Here is a 24,388-nt window from a genome sequence, read left to right on the forward strand (position 1 = left end):
CCATGAGTTCTGTTAGCCAAAGGGCCTCTGGGAAGACAAGTCACAGAAGAAGACATTTGGAGAGTTAATGTATCCTGGATAAGGTCTGAGAAACTTTCTGGGAGTCCCCAAAGTGGGCAGAGAGCTTATTATCCCTGAAGAAGGACCATGTGTGTGGATTCTATCCCACACATGGGGTGATGCAAGTGGAGAGAATTATTTTGAGGTTTCTTGTTGCAATACTTAGGAGGTTAGGATAAAAACATGTGCAGCTGTATAAAAGAGCAAGGCCACCTCTCAAAAGAATCCCGAGTTAGTGTTGTAATGGTATAATCCTAGACTGTGATCTTTCTACTTCATTACGCTGCTGACTACCCCCACCATGCCGCTTCTATCCAGTTAGTGTAACTCTTTCATAACATTGATCTAATGTACATGGAAGGGGGCCAACACAATGTGTTACACATTTACTTAGTTTCCTTTAAGATTTTAACACATGTCAATAATTATAGATAGAATAGTTGTGGCAAGTATTGTTTATTGCATTTTTGAGATATAAGGACAATTTAAATGACATTTATTTAAATAATACTATTTGTCAGGGGTGATTTGAAATGACACAAAAATTCTAAGGGGACAGTTTTTCAATCTATAGCTTATACACTTAGTGGTTACCTGTTCATATTGTCTTTCTCTGTAAAAATAAAGTGTTTTTGTTGTTATTGTGGTTTTTTTTTTCAGGAAGACCAGCTGCTTTTAGTCACACTGTATAAAATGGAATCTAAGTTTCTTGCAAAGGATATTGCCTTTCACCATTATCACTGAATCCTTTATTCCTATGCAAATGAAGCCAAGAAGAATCAATGAAGCACCACCAGGCAAAGATCCAAAGACTCACCACCCATTTGGCTAACCTCGGGACTTCATTTTCTCTTGGCAAGAATGGCCCAGATCTATAACAAATAAGCTTACATGATCTAACTCTTTCAGATGTTTAGAATTACTCTCTCAGGTCTAAGCTAAATACCGAGTCACTGCTCTATATCAGTTTTTAAAATTCACCATAGACAAACTTGCAAAAAACTTGGAACACTGGAGAGAATATAGAGTAAGGATGCTAAAATAAAAATAAACAAATACATTTTTAATATTAGTAAGTCTGCAATATTTCATGGGACATACCCATACTAGAAATGTATTCATTGTTTATCTGGAATTCAAATTTAACTGGGCTTACTGTATTTTTATTTGGAAGATCCGACAACCCTAACTTTGGAGAAACAAAATCCATATGTATTTTTCTTTCAGCTGGAACAAAATTAAGATCTGGCTTAACTTCTGGTTTGAATATGAGAAAAATATTCTGAGCTAAGGCTGCTTATGATGCATCAAAATACTTCATACCAACTTTAACTGCATGGACAACTTTCCATCAGATTTTAAACTGATACCGATAACATCTGATGGCCTGTATAAGGCCCTTGTTAGTCATCAGGTATGAATGAGTTCCAGTTCCAATTTGTCTAGAATAAAATCAGCTACTGTCCTCCGAGTTGAAAGGATGCCTTTCTCTTTATTATTATCCAGTCTCTTGAAGCATCCAGTCCTCACTTCCTACTCTTTATGACAGTCAGCATACAGTACTTTTTGTTCTAACAGGTGTATAATGATGTATCTGATTACTTAGCACAAGACATTTTGTTTTCCAAGACACTCACAGAATGCCAGTGTAAGAAGTCTGATTCTACTGGAACATGTACTAAAAGTTTTTAAATCCTTAAACTGAGAGTTTTTTTGCTAGATGTGTTTATGCATTGGAGAGTCTAGGCATCAAGCACATTCTCCCTTGCTGTTTGGCTTTATTAACAACAAAACTGGCTTAGTGTATTGACTGAATCCTTGTTTAAGCTTGACTTACAACTATCAACTTTCCACCTATTTGATTAAACAAAAAAAAGTTATACTTATATTCTGTTGTGTGTAAGTGAAAACCAATTACTTTGTGACATTATTCTTGTAGTTAAAAAACAACCAAAAACCCTCTCCAGAATTTTTGAATAATAGTGGTAGAAACATTTCATTATGACACAATGCAGTTTCCACACCCCATGTGTAGAATTTCAGTAAGAGACATGCATGTAGGAATACAAAATCAACACATAAATAAAATAGCAGAGGAATGGGACAATTCAAACACCTGCCTTGAATTGATACAGTACCTGATTGGAGACTTTATATTAATAATCAGACAAATCCACAGTGTAGTTCATCATCATTAGAATGATGTAGTGACTTCCTCCAAATCTCTATAGTATATGTACAATGAAATTTGTGGTTTCATTTGATTGTTCATAAAGAGTAGGGAAATTTATTCATCCATGAATACTCTTCCAAAAATGACAAGTTTAAATCTTTTAGAACTACAAACATGCATAAAATAGGATTGACCACTTTACAATGTCAGATCAGTGTCAGATATACTATTATTGAGAGTATAGGTTTCCCCTGCTACATAAAAGTAGAAGGTTCCTATGAAATCTTCCATTAGCCAAAATGGCGTAAAGCAACAAAGAGTACTTCCAACTGTTATGGGTGGAAGTAGAGTGGAGTTGTTGGGTGCTGTGGGGGAAAGAATCTCCTGAGGCCCCACAGGAGGATGGGATTTCATGGAAAGCTTTGTTGATAATGTAAAATTAAGGAGGTTCCTCTTTAAGGTTCTATCTCTGTCAATCCTGCCTGAGACGAAGTCCAATCTTGTCCTCTTAGTGCCAGAATTAAAACCAGTGTCCAAAGCATCACATGATCTCACTTATTTGTGGAATATAATGAACAAAATAAGCTGATGAACAAAATAGAGCCAGAGACATGGAAGTAGGAAACAGACTGACAAACTTCAGAGAGAAGGAAGCTGGGGGAGGGCAGGATGAAATAAGCCAAAGAATTTATATGCATAACCAATGGACATAGACAATGGTGTGGTGAAGGTGGTGGGGGAAGGAATGAGTCAATGGGATTAAAAGGAGGGACATCTGTAATACTTTCAACAATAAAGATAAATTTAAAAAATAAGATAAATCATAAAAATATATTTTTTAATATAAAGAAATAAAAATACCAGTGTCCAGAGTTCCTGTTCCATATTAGAGCACAGTCCAGTTCACCACCTGGCTAGCTCAACCTGTGTTCTCAGCTGTAGTCCATTGCATCTGGAGTCCACGTGGCCATGGACCGTGTGGCTGCTTAAGGCCACATGGTGGGCAAGTATGGATCATGGAACAAGAGACAAGGGACACAAGAGTGGGGAAGAGAGGGAACTCTCTTTGTCTGGGGATTTTGCTGTTGTTGTTGTTGTTAATCCTCACCCAAGGATATTTCCCATTGATTTTTAGATAGAATGGAAGGAAGGGAGGGAGAGAGAGAGAGAGAGAGAGAGAGAGAGAGAGAGAGAGAGAGAGAGAGAAACACATTGATGTGGGAGAGACACATGGAATGGTTGCCTCCTGCACAATCCCAACCAGGTCCAGGGATTGAACCTGCAACCATACCCTTGACCGGGAATCAAACACGAGACCCTTTGGTCCTCAGGCCAACGCTCTAACTGCTGAACCAAACTGGTCCGGGCTGTCTGGGGATTTTCACCTTCCAAGATTTCCTGCACTTGCAGTGGCTCCACCCTCCTGTCCAATCCATTGTTCCCAGGCTCCACTGACAGGCAAGTACCTTCCCTTTCATAGGACTTCACTGCACATGCACCCATTTCCCCCTTTGTTAGATCCTTTCCCCCAGTGACCTGCAGGGAAAAAGCCAGTGATTCCCTGGAGAGCATGAGGCTGTAGCTTCCTGGTGAAGCTGCCCAGATAACCATGCATATAACATCTGGCCTCTCCCTTGCTCTCTTTCTATTATTTATATTAATAAACTAGCTAATCATGATGATAACACAATTATCATGTTTTGCCACTCAGCTTTTATAAAAGATCTACATTAGTATCTGTTTTTGCTAACTAAAAAAATTCCAAAGAGTATTTTTGCTTTTACCAAAAAACAAACAAACAAACAAACAAAAACAAAAATCGCCATTTCCTTACTAATGTAGTGGCAGGATGCAAATTTTGAAAATTTTACCTGTATTTACTGAGCCGTCCTCCCACACCACACTAAGTTAACACTAATATCACAGTTGCTTTCAGAAAGAATGTGTCACACTACTCATTGTGAAAACCAGCAAATGCTCAGAAACTTTTTTCAAAAATATATATTAATTATAACATTTTTACATAAGAAAATTACATATCAAGCATATGTGCATGTTAACATCTGCCACCCTTTTGATGTAGAATATCACCAGCATTGTGCTCGCTTCGGCAGCACATATACTAAAATTGGAACGATACAGAGAAGATTAGCATGGCCCCTGCGCAAGGATGACACGCAAATTCGTGAAGCGTTCCATATTTTTACAAAAGGAAGACAAAGAATCCAATTAAAAAATGGGCAGAGGAACTAAATAGACACCTCTCCAAACAGGACATACAAATGGCTAAGAGACATATGAAGAAATGTTCATCATCACTAATCATCAGAGAGATGCAAATCAAAACAACAATGAGGTATCACCTCACACCTGTCAGAATGGCCGCCATCAACAAATCATCAAACAACAAGTGTTGGCGAGGGTGTGGAGAAAAGGGGACTCTAGTACACTGTTGGTGGGAATGCAGACTGGTGCAGCCACTATGGAAAACAATATGGTGTCACCTCAAAAAATTAAAAATTGATCTCCCATTTGACCCAGTGATCCCACTTCTAGGAATATACCCTACGAAGCATAAAACACCAATCAGAAAGAATATATGTACCCCCATCTTTGTAGCAGCTCTTACAATCGCTAAGATCTGGAAACAGCCCAAGTGCCCATCAGTAGACGAATGGATTAAAAAGCTGTGGTACATATACACAATGGAGTACTACACAGCGGTAAGAAAGAAAGATCTCTTATCCTTTGAGACTACATGGAGGGACCTGGAAAGTATCATCCTAAGTGAAACAAGCCAAACAGAGAAAGACAAATTTCATATGATCTCACTGATTTGTGGAATATAATGAACATAACAGTTTGAGGACAATCCCCTAAGGAGTGGGGAGGTGAGAGAGGGATGAACCACAGAACTTATATGCATGTATGCATGAACAGTGGACATGGACAACAATCTGGGGAAGAGGCAGGGAGGGAAGGGGGAGGGGGGAATCAGTGGGGGAAAAAAGGAGAATCATTTGTAACAAAAATTAATCAATAAAAAAAAAAAAAAGAATATCACCAGCATTGAAGCCCTGGAAGATTTTGTTGTTAATCTCCTGAATTAAATGTATCGCTTTGTGTTCCTTTGGCTTTACCACGTATATAAACATCCTACCCCCAAAATATTGCCTATAAATATTTATATTTACTTCATCTTTCTTTTAATAGCATTTGTGTGGTTTTTCAGTTATTTATAACTACAATGTTGTTAAGAATTTCCTGTATACCATTTCTGCGTACATGTCTAGGAGTGGAAATGCTCCCAAGAGTATGCATCTTTTAAATCAATTGGAAAATGTCCATCTGTTTCCAAAGTTGTTACATTTATTTATTTTCTCACCAACAGTTTATGAGAGTTGTCATTGCTTCAGTAAACCTTGATATTGTCAGATATTTCAAAATTTTTGTCATTCTTGTGGGTGTAAATTAATCTCAGTTGGTTTTCTTAAGTACTGATGAGGTGTCTTCTTATTTTTCAATCTTCTGAGTACCTTTTCCTAAGAAATATTTATTCAAACCTTTTCCCTTTTCTCTACATGGTTGTTGTCTCCTAAGAATATTAAGAGATTTGTCTTTCACATATGTTCATAATCCATTGGGATTTGTTTTTATTTATGGCATAAGTTAGGGGTTTTGTTTAGTTTTATTAACATGTGGGTAACCAACTGAACTCATTCCATTTGTTCAACCCTTTCCCCAGTGATCGATGGACCATCTCAGTCATACATAAAGCTCCCATGTTTGCATGAGTCTACTGAGGTCTCTGTTCTGTGCCATTTGGTATTTGTTCATCCCTGCATCATACCACATTTATTAAATTATAGTTATTTTATTATAAATCATATTTGTTAGTTCTTCTTGAGGACAATTTTGGCTGTACTTGCCTTTTGCTCCTTCATTTATATTTTAAAATAAGCTTAGGATTTTTATTAAAATTAAGTTAAATATTGTGATTATTTGAGGAGAATTTACATCTTCCAAATACTGAGTCTTCCTAGTCATAAATATGGTACATTTTTCTTGCAACTTTTTCTTTAATGTCTTATATTAAAGCTTGTAATTTTCTTCATAATGGCCTTAAATATTGTTTGTTAGATTTATTCCTAGGTACATTATATATTATTGTAAATAATACTTCTTTAAAAATGTATTCTGTATTTTGTGTCTAGTATCTAGAAATAAAATTGAATTTGATTATTGATCTTATATCAGCAAAGACCTAAAAGAGTTATTGCTTTTGCTAATATATCTGTAAATTATGTAGAATTTTCTAGGTGGATGATCATATTATAAGAGAATAATGGCAGTTTATTATTTATTTTCCAGTCTTCAGTATCTTATTTATGTTTTCCCCATTATTCTATTGGTGAGGTCTTACAATTCATTGTTGAATAAAAGTGACCATAGCAGGCATTCTTATTTTGTTCCTTTAGAGAATGTTTAGCACTTCATTAAAGATATCTACTGTAGGATATTTTTAGATATTATATTTATCAGTCTAAGGAAGTTTGCCAAGAGATTTTAGTTTATCTTTTTCTTAAAGTACGGATAAATACTGAATTTTGTTGAATGTTGCTCGATGTGAGAAAAAAATGTTTTTCTTTTAATCTATTAAAGTGATGAATTATAATAAATCATTTTCTAACGTATTAATATTGATTTCCTGAGATAAATCAAATTAGTCATAATATGGAATCTCTTTATACATTGCTAACTTCATATGATAGCACTTCGTTTTTATTTCCATCTGTGCTAATGAGTAAGAATGTCCTAGAGTTTTCTCATAATACTTTTTAAAATTTTTTTGAATCATGATAATTCCTTCCAAAACAAGTTAGCGGTAATCTTCCATTTGTTTGGTTTCTGGAGAGTCCCTGGAAATAGAAATTCTCTCTTCCTTAAATATTTTATAGAACTCATGACAGAACACCTGTTTCTACTGTTTTGGTGGGAAGATTTTAAATGACTGATTAATTTTCTAATATAATAGGACTCTTCAGATTTTTTTTTGCAGTCAGTTTTAGCTAGCTATATTTTCCTAGAAATTTCAGTTCACTTAATTTTCAAACTTATTTGCATGATAGTGTCATCTTTTTAATCAGTGCTGCAGTTAAATCCTTTTTTAGTTGCTAATTTTGTTCACTTGTTCTTCTTCAATTTATTTCTGTATTTATGCATGTATGCATATATGTATCTTCTGTCTAGCTGTTTAAAGGTTCTATGCTTTATTTTTAATCTATTAGTATTTACTCAAGAAAACTTAAAATTAATAATTAATAAAATCCACATTAATCTACTTATTTACTTCTCTCACGCAATTCTAGAAATTTAGAATGCTCTGTAAACACACTTTTCTTCAGTTTATATGTAATTCTTATCCATTTTCTTGGTTCTGCTTTTCTAATTATTTCATAGATCAGACAATTATCACTTTATATGATCAAAATCTGTGTGGATTACCCTTCCACATCTTATTATTTTCTTTGCTCATCATTCCTATTTGCACATCAGACTTTTGGGAACATTTTGTTCTTCTTACAGTTTGTTCTTTAAGTAATTCTTTAGAGAGGGTCAGTTGGAAGTAAACTTTCTGTTTCAGTATAAAATATTTTTATAGACCTCTCCATACAATTCTAGATTTGCAAGTAATATTCTCTCATGAGTTTAAAAATTAAACTCATGAGTAAAAAAATTAAAAATTCTTTTTGCGTTGAATTTTTATTTTACTACAGTTTGTCCAAGTGTGGATGCCTTTTTGTATATCTTGTTTGAGATGCAATGAATTGTTTCACTCTGAATTTTTTCATCTATTATGGAAAGTTCCTGAACATTACCTCTTAACACGCTGCCTTTTCCACATTTTCTCTACTCTCTTATTCTAGAATTCCAAGTAGTTATATGTTTCACCTTCTTAACCTGTTTTTAATATTTTCAGTGTCTGTGTCTCTTTCTTCTACAAACTGGATGATTTCATAGACATCATCCAATCTACTACATCTCTCTTCAGCTGTGTCAGGTCTTTTATTTAGTCTATCCATTGAGTTCTCATAATAATTATTGTATATATTTTTATGTATATAGGTTCTGTAAGTGGGTTCCCCCCAAAAAATATTCCTGAACATTTGAAATACTCTGTTATTCCTTTGTCATACTCTTTCTGCCACGTGTGTGTTTTTTTTCAAATGCATTAAGCATACATATCTTACAATAAGAAAATCTATAGTCTTTGTGTATTTTCTAATTTTTGAATTGAGACCTTATATTTGTAACACTTTATAGGGGTATTTTTATGACCCTGATTTAACATGTATTCCCCCACAGAAGATAAATGTTGCTTCTGCCAGGTGGCCAGAGGCACTAGCAACCCAGAATCAATTTAAACTAAATTTTCATCTTGGGGTTTTAGACCACACAAATAGAACAAATTCTGGCCCAGGACCCGAGTAATGCTTTGCTTGTGGTTACAAATGCTCAGGGAAGGCTTTTCTTTCTTTCTTTCTTTTTTTCTCCTTCCATCCACAGCCAAATTTTTTAGTTTTTCCTTTCAGTGTGGTACTTTTTCTAGTTTATTCTTTATCAAAGATGTTGCCTTAAGAAGGTTCTGGCATCAAGAAGACATTTTTAATTAAGCATCCGACTTTGGTTAGTCTGTGGGCTTTATTATCTATAGTCCACTCACTTGCTCTATTTGGGCCACCAGGGCCTGGCAGAGTCTCCCTGGGCATCTGTCCAATTTCGTGCTGTAATAGATCTCTGGATTTATGCTTGCTTGTTCTTTTTGGCCTTTATGAATCTGCCTCCTTTATTTTTTGCCAGAATAGTTAAGCATTTAAAAAGATGGGTTTAAAAACAAAAATGTGTCCCTCATTTTTAGGATTTTTGTACAAGAAAGGTTATTTTTTTTTTCAAAGCCAAAAAAAAAAAAAAAAAAATCTAATCTACTTATTGTCAGAAATAAAAGTCCAGAAATTATCCATGCAAATAATTTAATAGGACTCTTTCTTCTTGAAAACATCTATCTAAAGTCACTTTTATATTATAATTTCAAGAAATAAGAAAAAGCTTGCTAAATCAAGTATTCACTTGTGCTATTTTACTTAAATCATAAAGTTGAAGGTTCACTCTTCCCATGTCCAAAGTTTATTTTACTGTAACATATTTTTGCTAATGTTTCACTAGGAATTTGATTTTTCAGACATGTGTCCGGAACTCAAAATGAAATCTATTCCATGTTCTGATTCCCACATATTTAACTGCTATAAGAACATATTACCTTATCATAAAAACCAACTAATTTTACCATCTGCTCATGGGAATTTTTATCTTGCAGTATCAATTCTTGTGTATATGGATGGTGGGGCAGTTTGGTGGTGGTGCTAGGGGTCATGGCAGCATTTAGCAACCCACGTCCTTCAGAGCTACAGGTTTCAAATTACTCTCAGGGCATTCTTTCCAAACCTTTAAGTGGGAATAAAACATTTACAATTTTTGCCCAGCCTGTGTGGCTCAGTGGCTGAGTATCAACCCATGAACCAAGAGGTCACTGGTTTGATCCCTGTTCAGGGCACATGCCCAGATTATGGGCACAATCCCCAGTGGGGAGGATGCAGGAGGCTGCCGATCGATGTTCTCTCCCATTGATGTTCCTATTTCTCTCTCCCTTCCTCTCTTTCTAAAAATCAGTAAAGAAAAAAACAAAAACAAAAAGTATTTACTATTTTTTTGTACAAATCTAATGATTGAAACTCTACCTGATCATTTTCTTCCAGATGACTTTCCAAACTCAGACTACGCATGCGTTACAGTTGTATGCACCAACTGTACACAGTGAATCAGAATTGACTGTGTCACCTAAGCAATGAATAAACAGTCTTGAAGCAATACACAAACAGATTCTGATTCATATTTCTTCCTCTTGTCCAATTGGACTGATCACTCCTCAAGACCAATATTAAGTAATATCAGAAAAATATTGTAATTATGTAAGGTGATGACTGTGTTAACTAAGCCTACTTTGGTAATTTTTTCACAATTTATACATGTATCAAATCATCACACTGTACACCTTAAACTTACAGAAAGTTATATGTTAATTATGTCTCAACAAAACTGGAAAAAGTGATTAGAGACAGAATTCCCTCTTGCCTTATCCCTCAATTAATAACAATACTTTGTTTCACCAATAAGTATGCACACTTTAATTGCATTAAAGTATCCTTTTAATCCAAAATGAGTATAAAATGTTAGCAAGTGATAGTTTTTATAATTTATCAAACTATCATGTAGTTTTCCCCTTTTACTTACTACTCTGACATATTTTAGCAATGGATATCTATATTCAAGTGATTATATTTTGGGAATCAACCTCTTTTGGATCCTACTTGGTTGCCCCCTTCAGCTTCTCTTGTCCTCATTCTTAGTTTGATTTTATCTGCAAGTGATAGTTACAACTTACTGCCTGCCTGACATTTTATATACTTTATCTCATTTCATTCCCACAACCACCCTGCTAGTTAAATACAATTATCCTAAAGTGTTGGAATTAGGAAATGAAGTTCAAGGAAAGTAAGGAACTTACTTCATGTCTAACAGCTGGTAGCCAGAAATGTCAGCTGTCAAAATCTGGGTTTACCCCGCAACATTGACTGCTGAGCCTGGGATGAGGTCAGTGGATGTTCATATTTATTTCAAAGACTTCTGGGCAGGTAAGGTGACTGTGAGCTTCACTGTTCTTATCTGCCAATAGCCACATTTCTTATCATCCTGGTTGTACTGAATGCCCCTCGCCAATGTCCCCACTTCCCTAGACACACTCACACTAGACTATGCTCAGCTACAGGAAAGAAATGCAGCGGAAGTTGATTGATTTTTCTTACGGAGACTAGAAACTCCCTGTAGAGACCATGTAACTGTGTAAGCACCTGACTGAAGTCCCCTTTCACTCCTTACTCATCCTTGATGCATCCTTGCATCATCACCTTCTTTTTCTTGTTTCTGCTTTATCTCTGCAGCCAGACTCAGCCTCTCCTGATCATACGTCAGATTGCTCATCCTTATATTGTAGGAAGTACTAGCACTCATTAGTGTGGTGTTTTTTTTTCCAATTCTAAAAGTTCCACCATCAAAGTTACCTTAATATGACATATTTTTGTCTTCCAATTCTAAATTCCAAGAAGAGTTCTGGAATTCAATGACCTGATTCTCAAACTTGATAAAATACACTGTATAAATTCTGTTTGGCTGCACTAAGTTTCTAAGAAGACTGTTTCTATCTTGTGGGGTAAAGAATAGAGCTGGTTAGGAAGGGGGTGATCCAGAAAGTAACAGCCAAACAATTTAAAATACAATAGCGACTTCAGAGAAAAAAAAGCCACATACATGCTTAATTTTGATAACAAAAGCTCCATTTCTGTTACCCTTACATTTTTAATGACCTAAGTATGAAGCATATGTGGATTGGGTCAACTTTTCAAGTAGATAGGATTATTCTCTTCTACTTGAAAACAAGAATTTTATTCTCATTACAAAGCACAAGATGTTGTTCAAGAAATATTTCATTCCGTTTCTGTTCACATGCACTTCTACTACGAACTATAATAGAGGCTAAGCATACAGCGTAAAGGAAGGAAATTGGTAACATGGACAGGACCTTGGCATGTTGAAAGAGTGCATTAAGGTAGTAGGATTCTAAAAAGCACCCCAACTGGGTGCAGCCATAGGTAGTGGCACCTTTGAGCAGACAGAAGCCACATAACAAACAATGGCAAAGCAAAAGCTGTTATTCAAAGCCCTGCATTCTTACAAATGTGTTTGTTGAAAAAGTAGATGTATAAAATACAACACTTACCCTATAGGAGTTAGCAGACGAGTTCAATTTATAAATCTATTTCCACATTTTTTTTTTTCAGATATGGAAGTGGAGGGGGGAAATTGTGTTCATTCCTAAAGGGAATCAACATATCTCATGATGAATGACAGAAATAATGATGATAATATCAATATTGTCCAATATAGTCACTAATATTTCACCAAAAAGCCAATTAGAGAAATACATTTTGTATTTTTTTGTGTTATTTTAAAATAAGTTTACAATTTTGAACAATTGCACATATTATCTTATAAATAATTTAAGTAGGGAAGTATGTAAAAAAATATAAAAGACCCTATCTACATGTTCTAAGTAACTTTGAGAAAATATGTATCGTCAAAAAGTAAAGAATAGTTCATTTAAGGACCATGAATGTTTTCTGTCTTCCAGAATTTCAAATTCTTACATTTTTTGAAAACATATTCTTAGATTACAAAGGAACAAAGATTTGGTGCCAAAAACATAGCAAAACACACTGTCAGAGTAGAAATAGCAAAGAGAGGAAGCATAGAACTATACTTTCACTTCTAGCCCAACCACTTCCTGTGTGATCTATACAGGTCCCTTAGCTTCTCTGGGTTGCCTTGCCCAAAGCGAGCTATAGTTAGACCAATAGGGTCTCTAGTCCCACCCACCGTGAATCATGTAACCTGCTGTGTGTCCTGCTCTAGTGCAGAGAAAATGGGGCTGAGACAGAGACTTTGGGTTCCAGTCCCAACTCTGCTGCGAATTTATTCCATGAGCACAAAAGTCATTAGGCCTCAGATTATTTTTATTATCCCTTAAACTTTTGAAATTTTATATTGATTATGAATATTTGGAAGTATATTTCAGGGTGCACTGTGCATTATTGTGAGTCAATAGGGGGAGCTCTCACATTGCTTTTTTATGGATCCCACAAATAATAGAATTTACATGACCTTAATTGCAAAGATTGGGGTGGATTATTTCATTACAATCAGGTGTTTATAACACAGAGGACTCTCATTACCCACTACAGCAATACTGAGAAAGCCCATCCACTAGGTCCCTTTAACTTTGAAAACTTTTTAATCATCCATGAAAGCCCATGTTTGTTAGTCTGTTTAAGCCATTTCAGAAGTTGTTTTGTTTTCTGTTTGTCTTCTGGGCTTCAGCTCCAAATAAAGTTAAGGTCTACCTTTGATTTGTATTCAAACCTATAAGAGCTAAAAGCAGCAGGAAGGGTTTAAAGAGATTAAAAAGCAGGAAACCATTTCGTTAGGTCTACGCTTCCGTGGGCTGAACTTGCTATACCCACAACCTGACATGTGTACTTAAATTATGATTATTCAATTATATATTTCAGGGGTTGGATTCTTTGTTCTTCTTTTTTTTCTCTCAGTGTGTTATATGTAATTTACTGCCCTAACTCACGAAATATAAAAGCAGTTCATCACTGATTCTTTAGGAGGTTTGCTTTCCTTAATTGAAACAGATCTCTTTTATGTTAATTAGAATATGAAACATGGGTTGTGAACTGTTAGCTTTCAAATGAAACCCATACATTAATGTTCAGGTAAAATGAAAATGAGACAACACAATTTTAATAGATATTTCTTCAATAAAGTTGTGGTTTATTTTTAGGATGGAATTTTATTGCTTACTGTGATTTATACCTACTTTATCTAAAGGTTCGTGGTGGCCAACAAATAACGGCTCATATTTTTTGGCCATTTTTCCCTGAAAACATAACTACATTTTAAAATATGGAAAAGTAATTTATAAGGGAAATGAAAAAAGCTTACATGGAAGATTACATAAAATACATCTGTCTTTTCAAGCCATTGAGATATATAAACAACTCGTTAAAACCTTAAAATGCCAAGAGGAGGGACAAAGATTCTTTTATTTCAATGAACTTTTAAAAATGTCTTTTTTTCACTATAAAGGAGTAAAATTTTACTTTACATCTGAATAAAGATTTTGATTAAATGTGTGTGGATATATATCTTTAAATAATTATCACTTCAAGATCTTTCTTCAAAAGGCTCGGTGATAGAGCAAAAATATAGGAAAAATAAACAAGTTTGACAGCCAAGAAACTTTTTTCAATGAAAGTACAGCCTTTTGTTTTTTGACTGCAACGTTTGTTCTTTTTATGTCAAATGAAATTTTAAGATCACCTATGAGTTTGGAACCAAATCCTTGACTGCCAAATCTGATTCCAATCCTTAAAATCTGTTTTTGTAATACTGCCAGCAACGCACTAACTTTAAATAGGTAGCCAGACATATTGGCAAAAATATACGTGGTTAATCAAATAAAACTATGTAGCAGTTTGGGAACAATCAATCAACTTTCAGAATCTTTTAAGTATGAAGCTGTTGTGAAGACATCATGACTTGCAGTGAAATAATGCAATCAAACTGCATGAGCAGCTGCTTTTGAATTCATCTGCCCCTTTGTTTTTAAGTTTTCATAGACCTGCCTCTTAACTATGAATTTTATAAGCTTTTGAAAGCAAAAACGCTGGCAGGCCTAGTACTCCAACTAACAAAGGGAAGGGAACTGGTACTACAGTTGGAAGCTGAGCACACTTTGAGAACTGCCAACTTGAACTTACCTGATTAACTATTATTGTATGGATTGCACTTGAAATGTCTCATGATGACTGACATTATTTCACTGAAAGGGGGCATATGTGTGTGGAGAGACTTAAACACTTTTTATTGTGTTTCATAACTTGGTTATGATTCCTTTCAACTAAAAGATAGCATTACCTAAGAGCAAATGCTGATACCCAAACGTGAACATGTTTCATTCTTTACAAACTACATTTCTGTTATGTGAAAAACATAGTCACCCTTTCATACATGCCAATGCCACCCCCAAGCCCTTCACGTATTTAAAAAACAATAACACATTTTGTTTTATAGCAGGAACCAAAATTGCATTTCACAGGTAAATTATGTATGAGACAATTCTAGACCCTGTTGTTAAATAAGAATGTCATACTTTTCTTTTGTTATTCATTCTTTTACTTTTGTGATCATAAATGTAATCAATTGGAATTCTGACTCGAAATGCTAATGGACCAATTTGTCTCTGTCAAACCAAAATATTGGATCTGACCAAATTTAAAACTCAACTTTTAAACACTTGAAAATATTGTTTCTCTCTTTTCAGTGTCTGAAGTTAACTTTGCTTAATCTTAATAGTGGCTAATAACATTGGTTTCTAACACAGTATGTTTCTTCATAAGGTTTCTTTGGCAGGAAAGGGTTTCTCATTCTACCAAACACATGTAGTATGTTTGATCAAATATCCCCAGATTTCATCATAGATACAAATCTGAGGATTATTTCTGAAGTAGACATGAACACCTGTTTGGAAAATACATGGGTTACAGTGGTGAAGTTAGTTTATGAGCAATGTTCATTGAAACATGGCAATGGATGTAATACTGAATTCAGAGCTGGAGAGAGGAAACTTTCGGTGAAATAGCTGATGCATAATGTAAATATACATATATCTGTATTTTGAGTACTCTTGTGTCACCCTTATGGAAGTCAACGAGTAGGTTATCATAAATAAACCCAAGACAAAATTTAACTCCTTCCTAATCTCTAGGTCCCAGGAGAGAAGCCTTCTCTGCCCAGATCTGAATGTATCTCTCTCTGTCCTGAACCCTGCATGACTTCCACAACCTGCCTGGGTTTGATAACTCTCTTCTGCATGCTCCAATTCCCCTACTGATACCTTTCTCATTGCACTTGAGAGTTTTACTTATGTGTTTAATGTATTTCTCTTCGTTTCCAACTACATTGTAATCTTAAAGGTAGGGCTGCCTAATCATCTTTAGTGTTTCATAAAATATTTGCCTAAAAACCAAGGACTGAAAGAGTGCACATTTTACACTTTTCACCTAAAACCCAAGTACTCACCAGGGCAGACTTCGAAGCAGTTGTGGTAGATTTGACTAGCAAAAAGCAAACCATATTGCGAGATATGAGGGCTGATGAAGGCGTGACAACTGGAGTATTCTAGGACTGCACACTCCGGTGCAGGCGGAAATGGTAACTGAGGCACGTTCTGCCACAATCCAGCACTCAGCTCCTGTCAGTTTGTACGATGAGCGAATAAAGGTGCAGCGTTGCCAGAGCTTCAGACCTTTCAAGTATTTGAGAAGTTCAGACTTTTTAAATGTAAAATATCTTAGCTTTTAAGTTATAACTCAATATTTAAAAAAAAAATTTTTATCCTCACCTGAGGACATTTTTTCATTTATCTTCAGATAGAGCGGGAGGGAGAGAGGGAGGGAGAGAGAAACATCAATGTGAGAGACACATTGAGTGGCTGCCACCCTCATGACCCCAATCGGGGCCGGTGACAAACTGCAACTGAGGCACGTGCCCTAGTGGGAACCCAACTGGGGCCTCTCTGGTCCGCGGGCTGATGCTCTAACTCCTGACCCAAACCGGCCAGAGCTATAACTCAATATTTTTTAAAATACCATGTGAGCCAAGAAAATATGCGAACAAGCAATAGATGGCACATGAGGCATTAGTGTGGCCTCTAAGTAGAAAGCAGATGCCATAAACATATTCCTATTAAAACAGTAATGAAAAAAGTCAGTTTGGCCGGTATGGCTCAGTGGTTGAGCGTCAGCCCCTGCACCAAGAGGTCGCTGGTTCGATTCCTGGTCAGGACACATGCCCAGGTTGTGGGCCAAATCCCCAGTGGGGGGCATGCAGGAGAGAGCCAATTGTCTCTCTCTCATTGATGTTTCTCTCTCTCTCTCTCCCTCTCCCTTCCTCTCTCTCTAAAAATAAAAAAAGAAAAAAAATAAAGTAAAAAACTTTTCTACCAAATTGGAAAATATATTAATATGTATTTTTATATACATTTGTTTATATTATATTTAAATTTATACTTGTTTATATATAAATTTATATAACATAATATATATTATATATAATACTTTATATTTACACTTTTATTTAAATGAATACACAGGTTTATATTTGTATTTATATTTATGTGGTCCTATTGGGCAGGTTGGGGCTCAGAATGAAGAAACTGGAGGTCAGGGTAGACCGGGCTGGCCACAACAGAGTACAATTGTAAAAATGCCGACCTTATTACTTGGGTTTGAATCCAAGTTTTCAGGCAGCTTGTTTTTCTGACCTTTAAAAGCACCTCTGAATCTCTGATAAACACAGAACTGAGCTGAGAAGAAAAGGTATTTACAGCACCACCTTTGGATAACTTTAAAGCTGCTCAAGTGTTTTTGCAGTGACTGGAGGGGATGGAATGCTGGGAAAACAACAGCACTGGAAACAAAGCTGACTAGTTTTATCTCAACTTTTTATATCCAACTGAAGCACACTTCACCTGTGAATGGTGATTATTAGGCTTCTTTCAAGGGAATGGGGCCTGTAATTCATGAATGCTGCAGGTGTGAACCCCTACGAGCCTTTTCTCTGAGTGAAAGAACGTTAATCATTATTCATGGGTGAGATAGTCCATTTATTCCACAGCAGAGAAGGAATTCCTTTTTTAATCTTCTTAAAACATGAGACCTTCAATTTTATAAGCTTCACAACAATGAAAGATCATCTCTTAGAATCACGTTTATTAGCATTGTTCTTCTCTCATGCTTGTTTTTTTAAATTCCTGAATTTGTGTAGTTTCGAAAATGTTTGTACTAATCTGTTAAAAATAGCAAATAATTAATTGTTCAATAAAATGTCCAAAGGCATTGGTTATTCTAGACTAATATTTATACCTATGAATACAGAATAAATCCCATCACAGTGAAATTCAAGAGAGTGGTTGTACTGGATTTTGTTTGTACCAAATATTGCCTGAAATAAGCTAGACTTTAGACAGTTTTGATTGTGTAGAGATTTTACTTTGTTGTGAAAATCAGTTGACATTGAACATTCCTGAATATAATATTACTTGACAAGCTTCTAATGTTCTTATTTAATTCCTCACTTCAGACATTTCACCCCTTTCCCAGCCTTGTTTTTAAGTATTGAAAATATATTTGAAATCTACATATACTTCTTTACAAAGGTATGGCTACTCTTCTCTTGTCTTTGTTTTCAAGCAACAGAATGCACACAGTATAAACCTTCCAGTTCACATGGGCATCAAATTGATGCTAAAGACAAATCAGGTATTTTAGTGGTTTAAAATCACTTTTCATTTGCCATTAGCATTTTTTATCAGATTTTAAAAAGATCTTTACTACCTAACAGGATTATGTTCAGTATATATACTGAGTAACCAAAGAGATTAGTTGATTAATTCTCCCCTACTCAGGTAGAGGCTTGACATACATGACATAATAGAGAAATTCAGTGATGTCAGACAGCCAGTAGTTGCTCAGATGTAGGAAAGATGTTGGAAGAGAAACTGCAAATATTACATTAACAAATGTAATAGCAAAATGGCTGCCTTATTCAATTTCATCAGATTACCTAATTATATCACAAGACCAAAATTTAAACTGGGGACCAAGATCATGTCCACTTCTCACTAATGTTTTACTCTTAAAATAAAAAGAGGCTCCAATCCTAAATTTGGCCAGAGAGAAGAACTGAGGTTACAGTGCATGTTTCTCCTGAAAGACTTAGACATTTGTCCTGTAGCTCAAATCTATAGAGGTTTTATCTTGGAACTAGTCTTAAGAAGTAGGAAGCTCATCTAGATTTGTTTTTACTTTTTAAATAATTTATTTGGGAAATTTCCCCCAACATTAGCTAAGATGCAATAGTAAAAAGATTATCAATATTTTTTAAAGCCACATAAAGGTGAGGAGAGGAAATTTAGCCACCACATGTTCAGAAAAGCATTCAGTTTTCTGTTATTTGAAAGACCCGAACCTCAGCCTATTCTACCATGTGCTGAAGTGAGACATTCATTTACTATCATGGGGGGAAATTGCCTATATTTTACCAGTCATCTGAGTGAAGACTTACAAGGTAGCTTATAGCTATGCCTAGCACAAGGATCTAAAGCCAGAGACAACTCATAAATTATAAAACATCAGCCAATCATTCCACCATGTATTTCTGCTTGCTAAGAAAATGTACCCATTAAAATTCACAAAGGCTCGAACTATCTTCTCCAAAGGCAAAGATAAATTGGACTCTGCAGACCTACACATTCATCAGCTGTATCATGAATATAATAGCTTCAAGAGCCAACTTAGCCGACCTGACTTTTCACATCCAAGTGGCTTCTGCTTCTTGTTGCCCTCACTAGCTCTCACTATACATGGTGCAGCTTCTTCAATCCATCTCTGGTGACGTGAAACACGTTTACGGCCTCTCTCTTGCTCACTCTCCTTTGCGGTGTGAACTGAATCTATTTTTAGATCCTGCCTATTCTTCAGGCCGGCTCAGTCTTGGCCTGCGAAAAGAGCCACAGGCGTAACCGAGGTATATTTTTCCACCCAACGAGAAATCTATTTCCCATTAAAAAGCAAATTCTAGAAGGAAAGACATATTTCATTGTTACATCTTTCCACGCTTCATTGCATCCCAACACAAATGAACTGGATTGTTGAATTTAAACACTTGGGTCTGTATTTCTCCAGAAACGTACCAGGAACAGTGCCGAACAGCTTCCCCAACAACTTTCTCAAAGTGAAGTAGAAATTGCTCTCAAATGCTAGTTATAAACGTGTAATCTGAACTCCAGCCACTCCACAGGGCTGCAGAAGAATTTACGATGTGCTAAATATTTCCTTTGTTCTTCCCAGTGGTAGCCTGCTGTAGCAATTAGGGAGCAACGGGCTCCACATGTAAACTGCTAGAATTTTCTAAAGAATTGTTGATAACTGTTCAACAGGCTCAATGAACAGGATTTTCTTATTGCGCAGAATTCTTATTTTTTAATTTCCTTTCAAGGTTGTATTTTTTGACATTTTTTTCGAAAATTTTCTTCCTTCTTTCCCGGTGCCTTTCCATTTCCACGGAGGGAGGAGAGGTCACGATGCCGGCTGTAAGCCAATGAAGCCCAGGTTCTCAGACTCCTAACACTGCAATCCTTCTTCAAGCCACATAAAGGTCCTTTGTGTTGCTATCAAAAACACCTCTGACCTCCTCTTTCTCATTTTCATAGAAAGTGACAGCCCAGTCCCATCCTTCATAAAAAGGCAAAAAATCTGCCAATACCGTACTTCTTCAGAAACCAGACACTATTAATCATCAGCAGGAGGCAGTATGGCTTCAATTAGCTACATAGTATACAATAAATTCTCAGTTATTCTGTGTGTCTGAGTGTGTGCGTATGTGAGTGTGTGCACGCACACGTGTACATGTGCTCGATGGGCTTACTCAGTGCTGGGCGCTCTTCTAAAGGCTCCACATATATTCATTCTGTGAGGATGGTACTATTATGATTCCATTTAAGAGCTGAAAAAGATTAGAGTTCAGAGAAGTTCAGTATCTTACTCAAAATCACGTAGCTACTTAGTAGCATGGCTGGAAATAGTTCAAAACAAAGGACTGAGAGAGCAAATGTTTTTCAGAGGCATTTTAGCAAGTGGTTAGTGACTAGATTGTAGCATCTGCCACTCAGTTGCTATGGAATCTCAGGCAAATTGTTGAGCTTCTCTGTGCCTCAGGTTTATCAGCTATAAAGTGGGATAATGGTACTCAACTCACCAGGTTTTCGTGAAGATTAAATGAGTTAATATATATTACACATTTAGAACAGTGCCATGTATACAGCAAGCATACTGTAGATATTACTTTTTGTAATGCATACTAATTTTTCACAAATAAGCCTTATGGAAGAGGGGGAAATTAACTACATTCTTATCTCTGGGTTAGTTGCAGGATATCCAACCTAAAGTGTGTCACAGTTTCATGGAGAAAAAAAAAATATGTACACAAATAATAAAAAAGTATAATACCTGTGATAACACATGGATGTTATTTTTATTTTTTAAAGCAGAATCATGACTGTGGGATTGTGAACTCCACCCAGAAGGGGAGCAGCATGTGCAGGGAAGAGGGTGACTCAAACACTTGAAGAGATAAGCATTTAAGAGTAGAAACTATTCATAAGTGGGGTAGAGAAATCCTAGGGGTGACAACAGCATAGATAAGGGCAAAGAGGGGAAAGGTGTGGATCTAGGGAACTGCTTGGTCACGTGTACGTGTGTTTGGATAGAGAACACTGTGGGGAGGATGTGACTAGAGAACTTCAGAGGCTGGTTCACACACAGGTGACAGATTATTCTTCCTAAAGGACAATTCTGATCAAGACCCTGACCTATTACAAATCTGCCAATATTTTTCCACCATTAAAGATTGAATTGTGTCCTCCAAAATTCATGTTTAACCCCTAATCTCCAGTAGTTCAGAATGTATGTAAACTTATTTGGAAATAGGGTCATTGTAGATACCATTAGTGAGTTAACATGAGGTCATACTACCATAAGGAAGACCCCTAATTCAATATGACTGTGTCCTTATAAAAAAGGAAAATTTGGACACATAGACAGACACACCCAGGAAGTACACCATATGAATATGAATATGAAGGCAGAGACTGAATGATGCATCTGTAAGCCAAGGAAAGCCAATGATTGTCAGCAAACTATAGAAGCTAGGAGAGATGTATGGAACAGGTCCTCCCTCATAGTCTTCAGAAGAAATCAGTCTTGTCAACATCAAATCTTGGACTTCTAGACTCTAGAACTGTGAGGCAATACATGTCTGTTATCTAAACCATTCTGATTATGGTCCTTTGGAATGCAGCCCTAGCAAACTAATAAACCAACAAGTACAACATAAAGACTGCAATTCTATTTTTTCCCCTGCATTTTCTAAAATAATTGGTCAAGACAGTGAGAATGAATAGGGGGGTAACAGGATGGAGCCTATACCAGCTCCTTTTCTGTATTCTGGACTTTCATGCCTCATCTCAAATGGATGAAAAGTACTGCAGCATGTAATACTCTTAGAAGATGTTCCTTGTGCTCTTGCATTCTTGCCTTTATCTTTAATCATTCCTTATGTGTAGAATATATTTTCTATGACCCATAATTGTGACAATTTTCTATTCATTCTCAAATACCCTGCTGAAGTTTCCTCCTCCACAAAGCATTTTTCTTGGCCTGGATCTTAGATTTTATTTTTGTTTATGGTGCTTTATATATTCATGTATTCTGCCTTGTGCCAGACAGATAACAAATGTTCTATTTGCCTTCTGCCACCGGGGGGAATGTGAAATTTTTAGAGCAGTGGTAGTAGCTACTTTACTCCTTATTTATTATGTATTATTATATTTGACATATGGTTAGTTATCATTATTTGCATATTCATTGCTCTTTAAACTATACCCAACATAATTTGTAATTAATAAAATAGATTTAGTTCTGCATTATTGCAGTTGACTCCAATTACACATATGTTATTTCACTTGACAATGTTCCTCATTCATCGATACTTTGTTCCTTTAATTTCATAACAACAGTTGTTTTGTTTTTATTAAATATGTTTTTATTGATTTTAAAGAGAAAGAGGGAGGGGAAGAGTGAGAGGGAGGGAGAAACATTGATGAGAGAGAACTATCGACTGGCTGCCTCCTGCACACTCCCTACCAGGGATCAAGCCTGCAACCTGGGCATGTGCCCTGACTGTGAATCAAACCTGTGACCTCTTGATGCACCCAATGGCATTCAACCAACTAAGCCACACTGGCCAGGGCACAACTATTTTAATGTTCTTATGCACTAAGTCTATCATCTGTCATTGCTGGGTCTGTTTTTATTGATTGATATTTATCCTCATTATGGATTGTATTGTTTTACTTTTTGCCTGCTTCATAAATTTTGATAGGATGCCAGACATTGTGAATTTCATGTTTTTTGGTGCTAGGCAGTTTTTATTTATTTTTTTACTAAATTAAATTTTTAAATAATTTTAGTCTTTGTTCTAGCATACAAATACATTTTTTTGAATCAGTTTTAATATTTGCTTCTAGCTTTGCTAGGTTGGGTCCAGAATGGCCTTCTGTCTAGGGCTAATTTATCTTAACTACTGTTGCAGTATCTTCTAAGTATTCTATGACCCATATAAGAGGTCTTTGAATTTTTGTTGTTGTTAATCCTCACAAGAGGATAATTTTCCATTGATTCTTAGATAGAGTGGAAGGAGGGGACAGAAGGAGAGAGAAAAAAACATCAATGTGAGAGAGACACATCGATTGGCTGCCTCCCACAACCACATGATCTGGACCAGTGCTGGGGATTGAACCTGCAACCCAGGTACATGCCCTAGACTGGAATAGAAACTGAGACACTTTGGTCCACTGGCCAATGCTCTAACCATTAAGCCAAACCAACCAGGGCAGGTCTTTGAATTCTTACTGAGAACACAACCTAGTCCCAATCCTGTATGAGTTTGGGGAAAATTTTGACAGATATTTCTTTCTAGTGGTTCTTTTTCTGGATTCAAGTATTTTCTTCTCATCTATCCATATTATTCAGCCAGAGATTTAAGGGATCTCCTCTGTAAATCTCTGGAGTTTTCTTTCTGTGCAAATCCATTTCCCCGGACTCTGCTACTCATTCTTGCCACCTTAGCCTCACCAAACTCCCAACTCTGTCTCTTCAACTCAAGATCACTGAGCTGTTTGGGCTCACTCCTCCTACACTGAGGCCTGGCTCCTCTCTCCCAGCAGGTACCTGGAGCTCACTTTATCTGCTTCCCTACTCTCAGGGGTCACTGGCCTGTGCTACCTGCTGCCTGGTGCTTAAAAAATCGTGGTTTTAGAGATTTAGTCCTATTCTCTAGATGTTTAAGGTAGAAGAGTAAATGTAATCTGGGTTAATGTACAAAAGTCAGTATATTAGTTATGCTGTTGTACTTGTGAACATTGATTAGAAAGTGCTATATAATGACTGAGTTAAATAAATTTGCTTTTGTGAATAAGTATCTGACATTATTTATTGCCTCTGAATCTTTCACTTTATGTTGTTTGTTTGTTTGTTTTTTCCCTCATGAGGGACCATTTAAAATAAAGTTTGGGTAAAAGATCTACAAGAGCTGGAAAAGCCCAGAGCTTTAGAGTCGTGCAAATCTATGTTCCAAACCCGATTTCACCACCTCCAGTGACATAACTTAAAGCTACTGACTTAAGGCTTCTGAGAAGCAACACAATAATCTCACATGGTTATTGTGGGGATGAAATGTTCATGATTCTCTGCAGCTTTTATAATGTAGCTTTATTCTAGATCCATGCAACATGATGGA

At 36.1% G+C, this 24,388-nt stretch overlaps 1 non-coding gene across 1 annotated transcript; it reads left to right on the forward strand.

The window, feature by feature from the left end:
- The first annotated feature begins 4,331 nt into the window (after positions 1-4,331).
- On the forward strand, positions 4,332-4,438 carry LOC118622034. Its single transcript, XR_004957872.1, has one exon. It is a non-coding gene; the product is annotated as a U6 spliceosomal RNA (small nuclear RNA).
- Positions 4,439-24,388: the final 19,950 nt, after the last annotated feature.

This window comes from Molossus molossus, unplaced genomic scaffold (assembly GCF_014108415.1).
Source record: "Molossus molossus isolate mMolMol1 unplaced genomic scaffold, mMolMol1.p scaffold_m16_p_8, whole genome shotgun sequence".
NCBI lineage: Eukaryota > Metazoa > Chordata > Mammalia > Chiroptera > Molossidae > Molossus > Molossus molossus.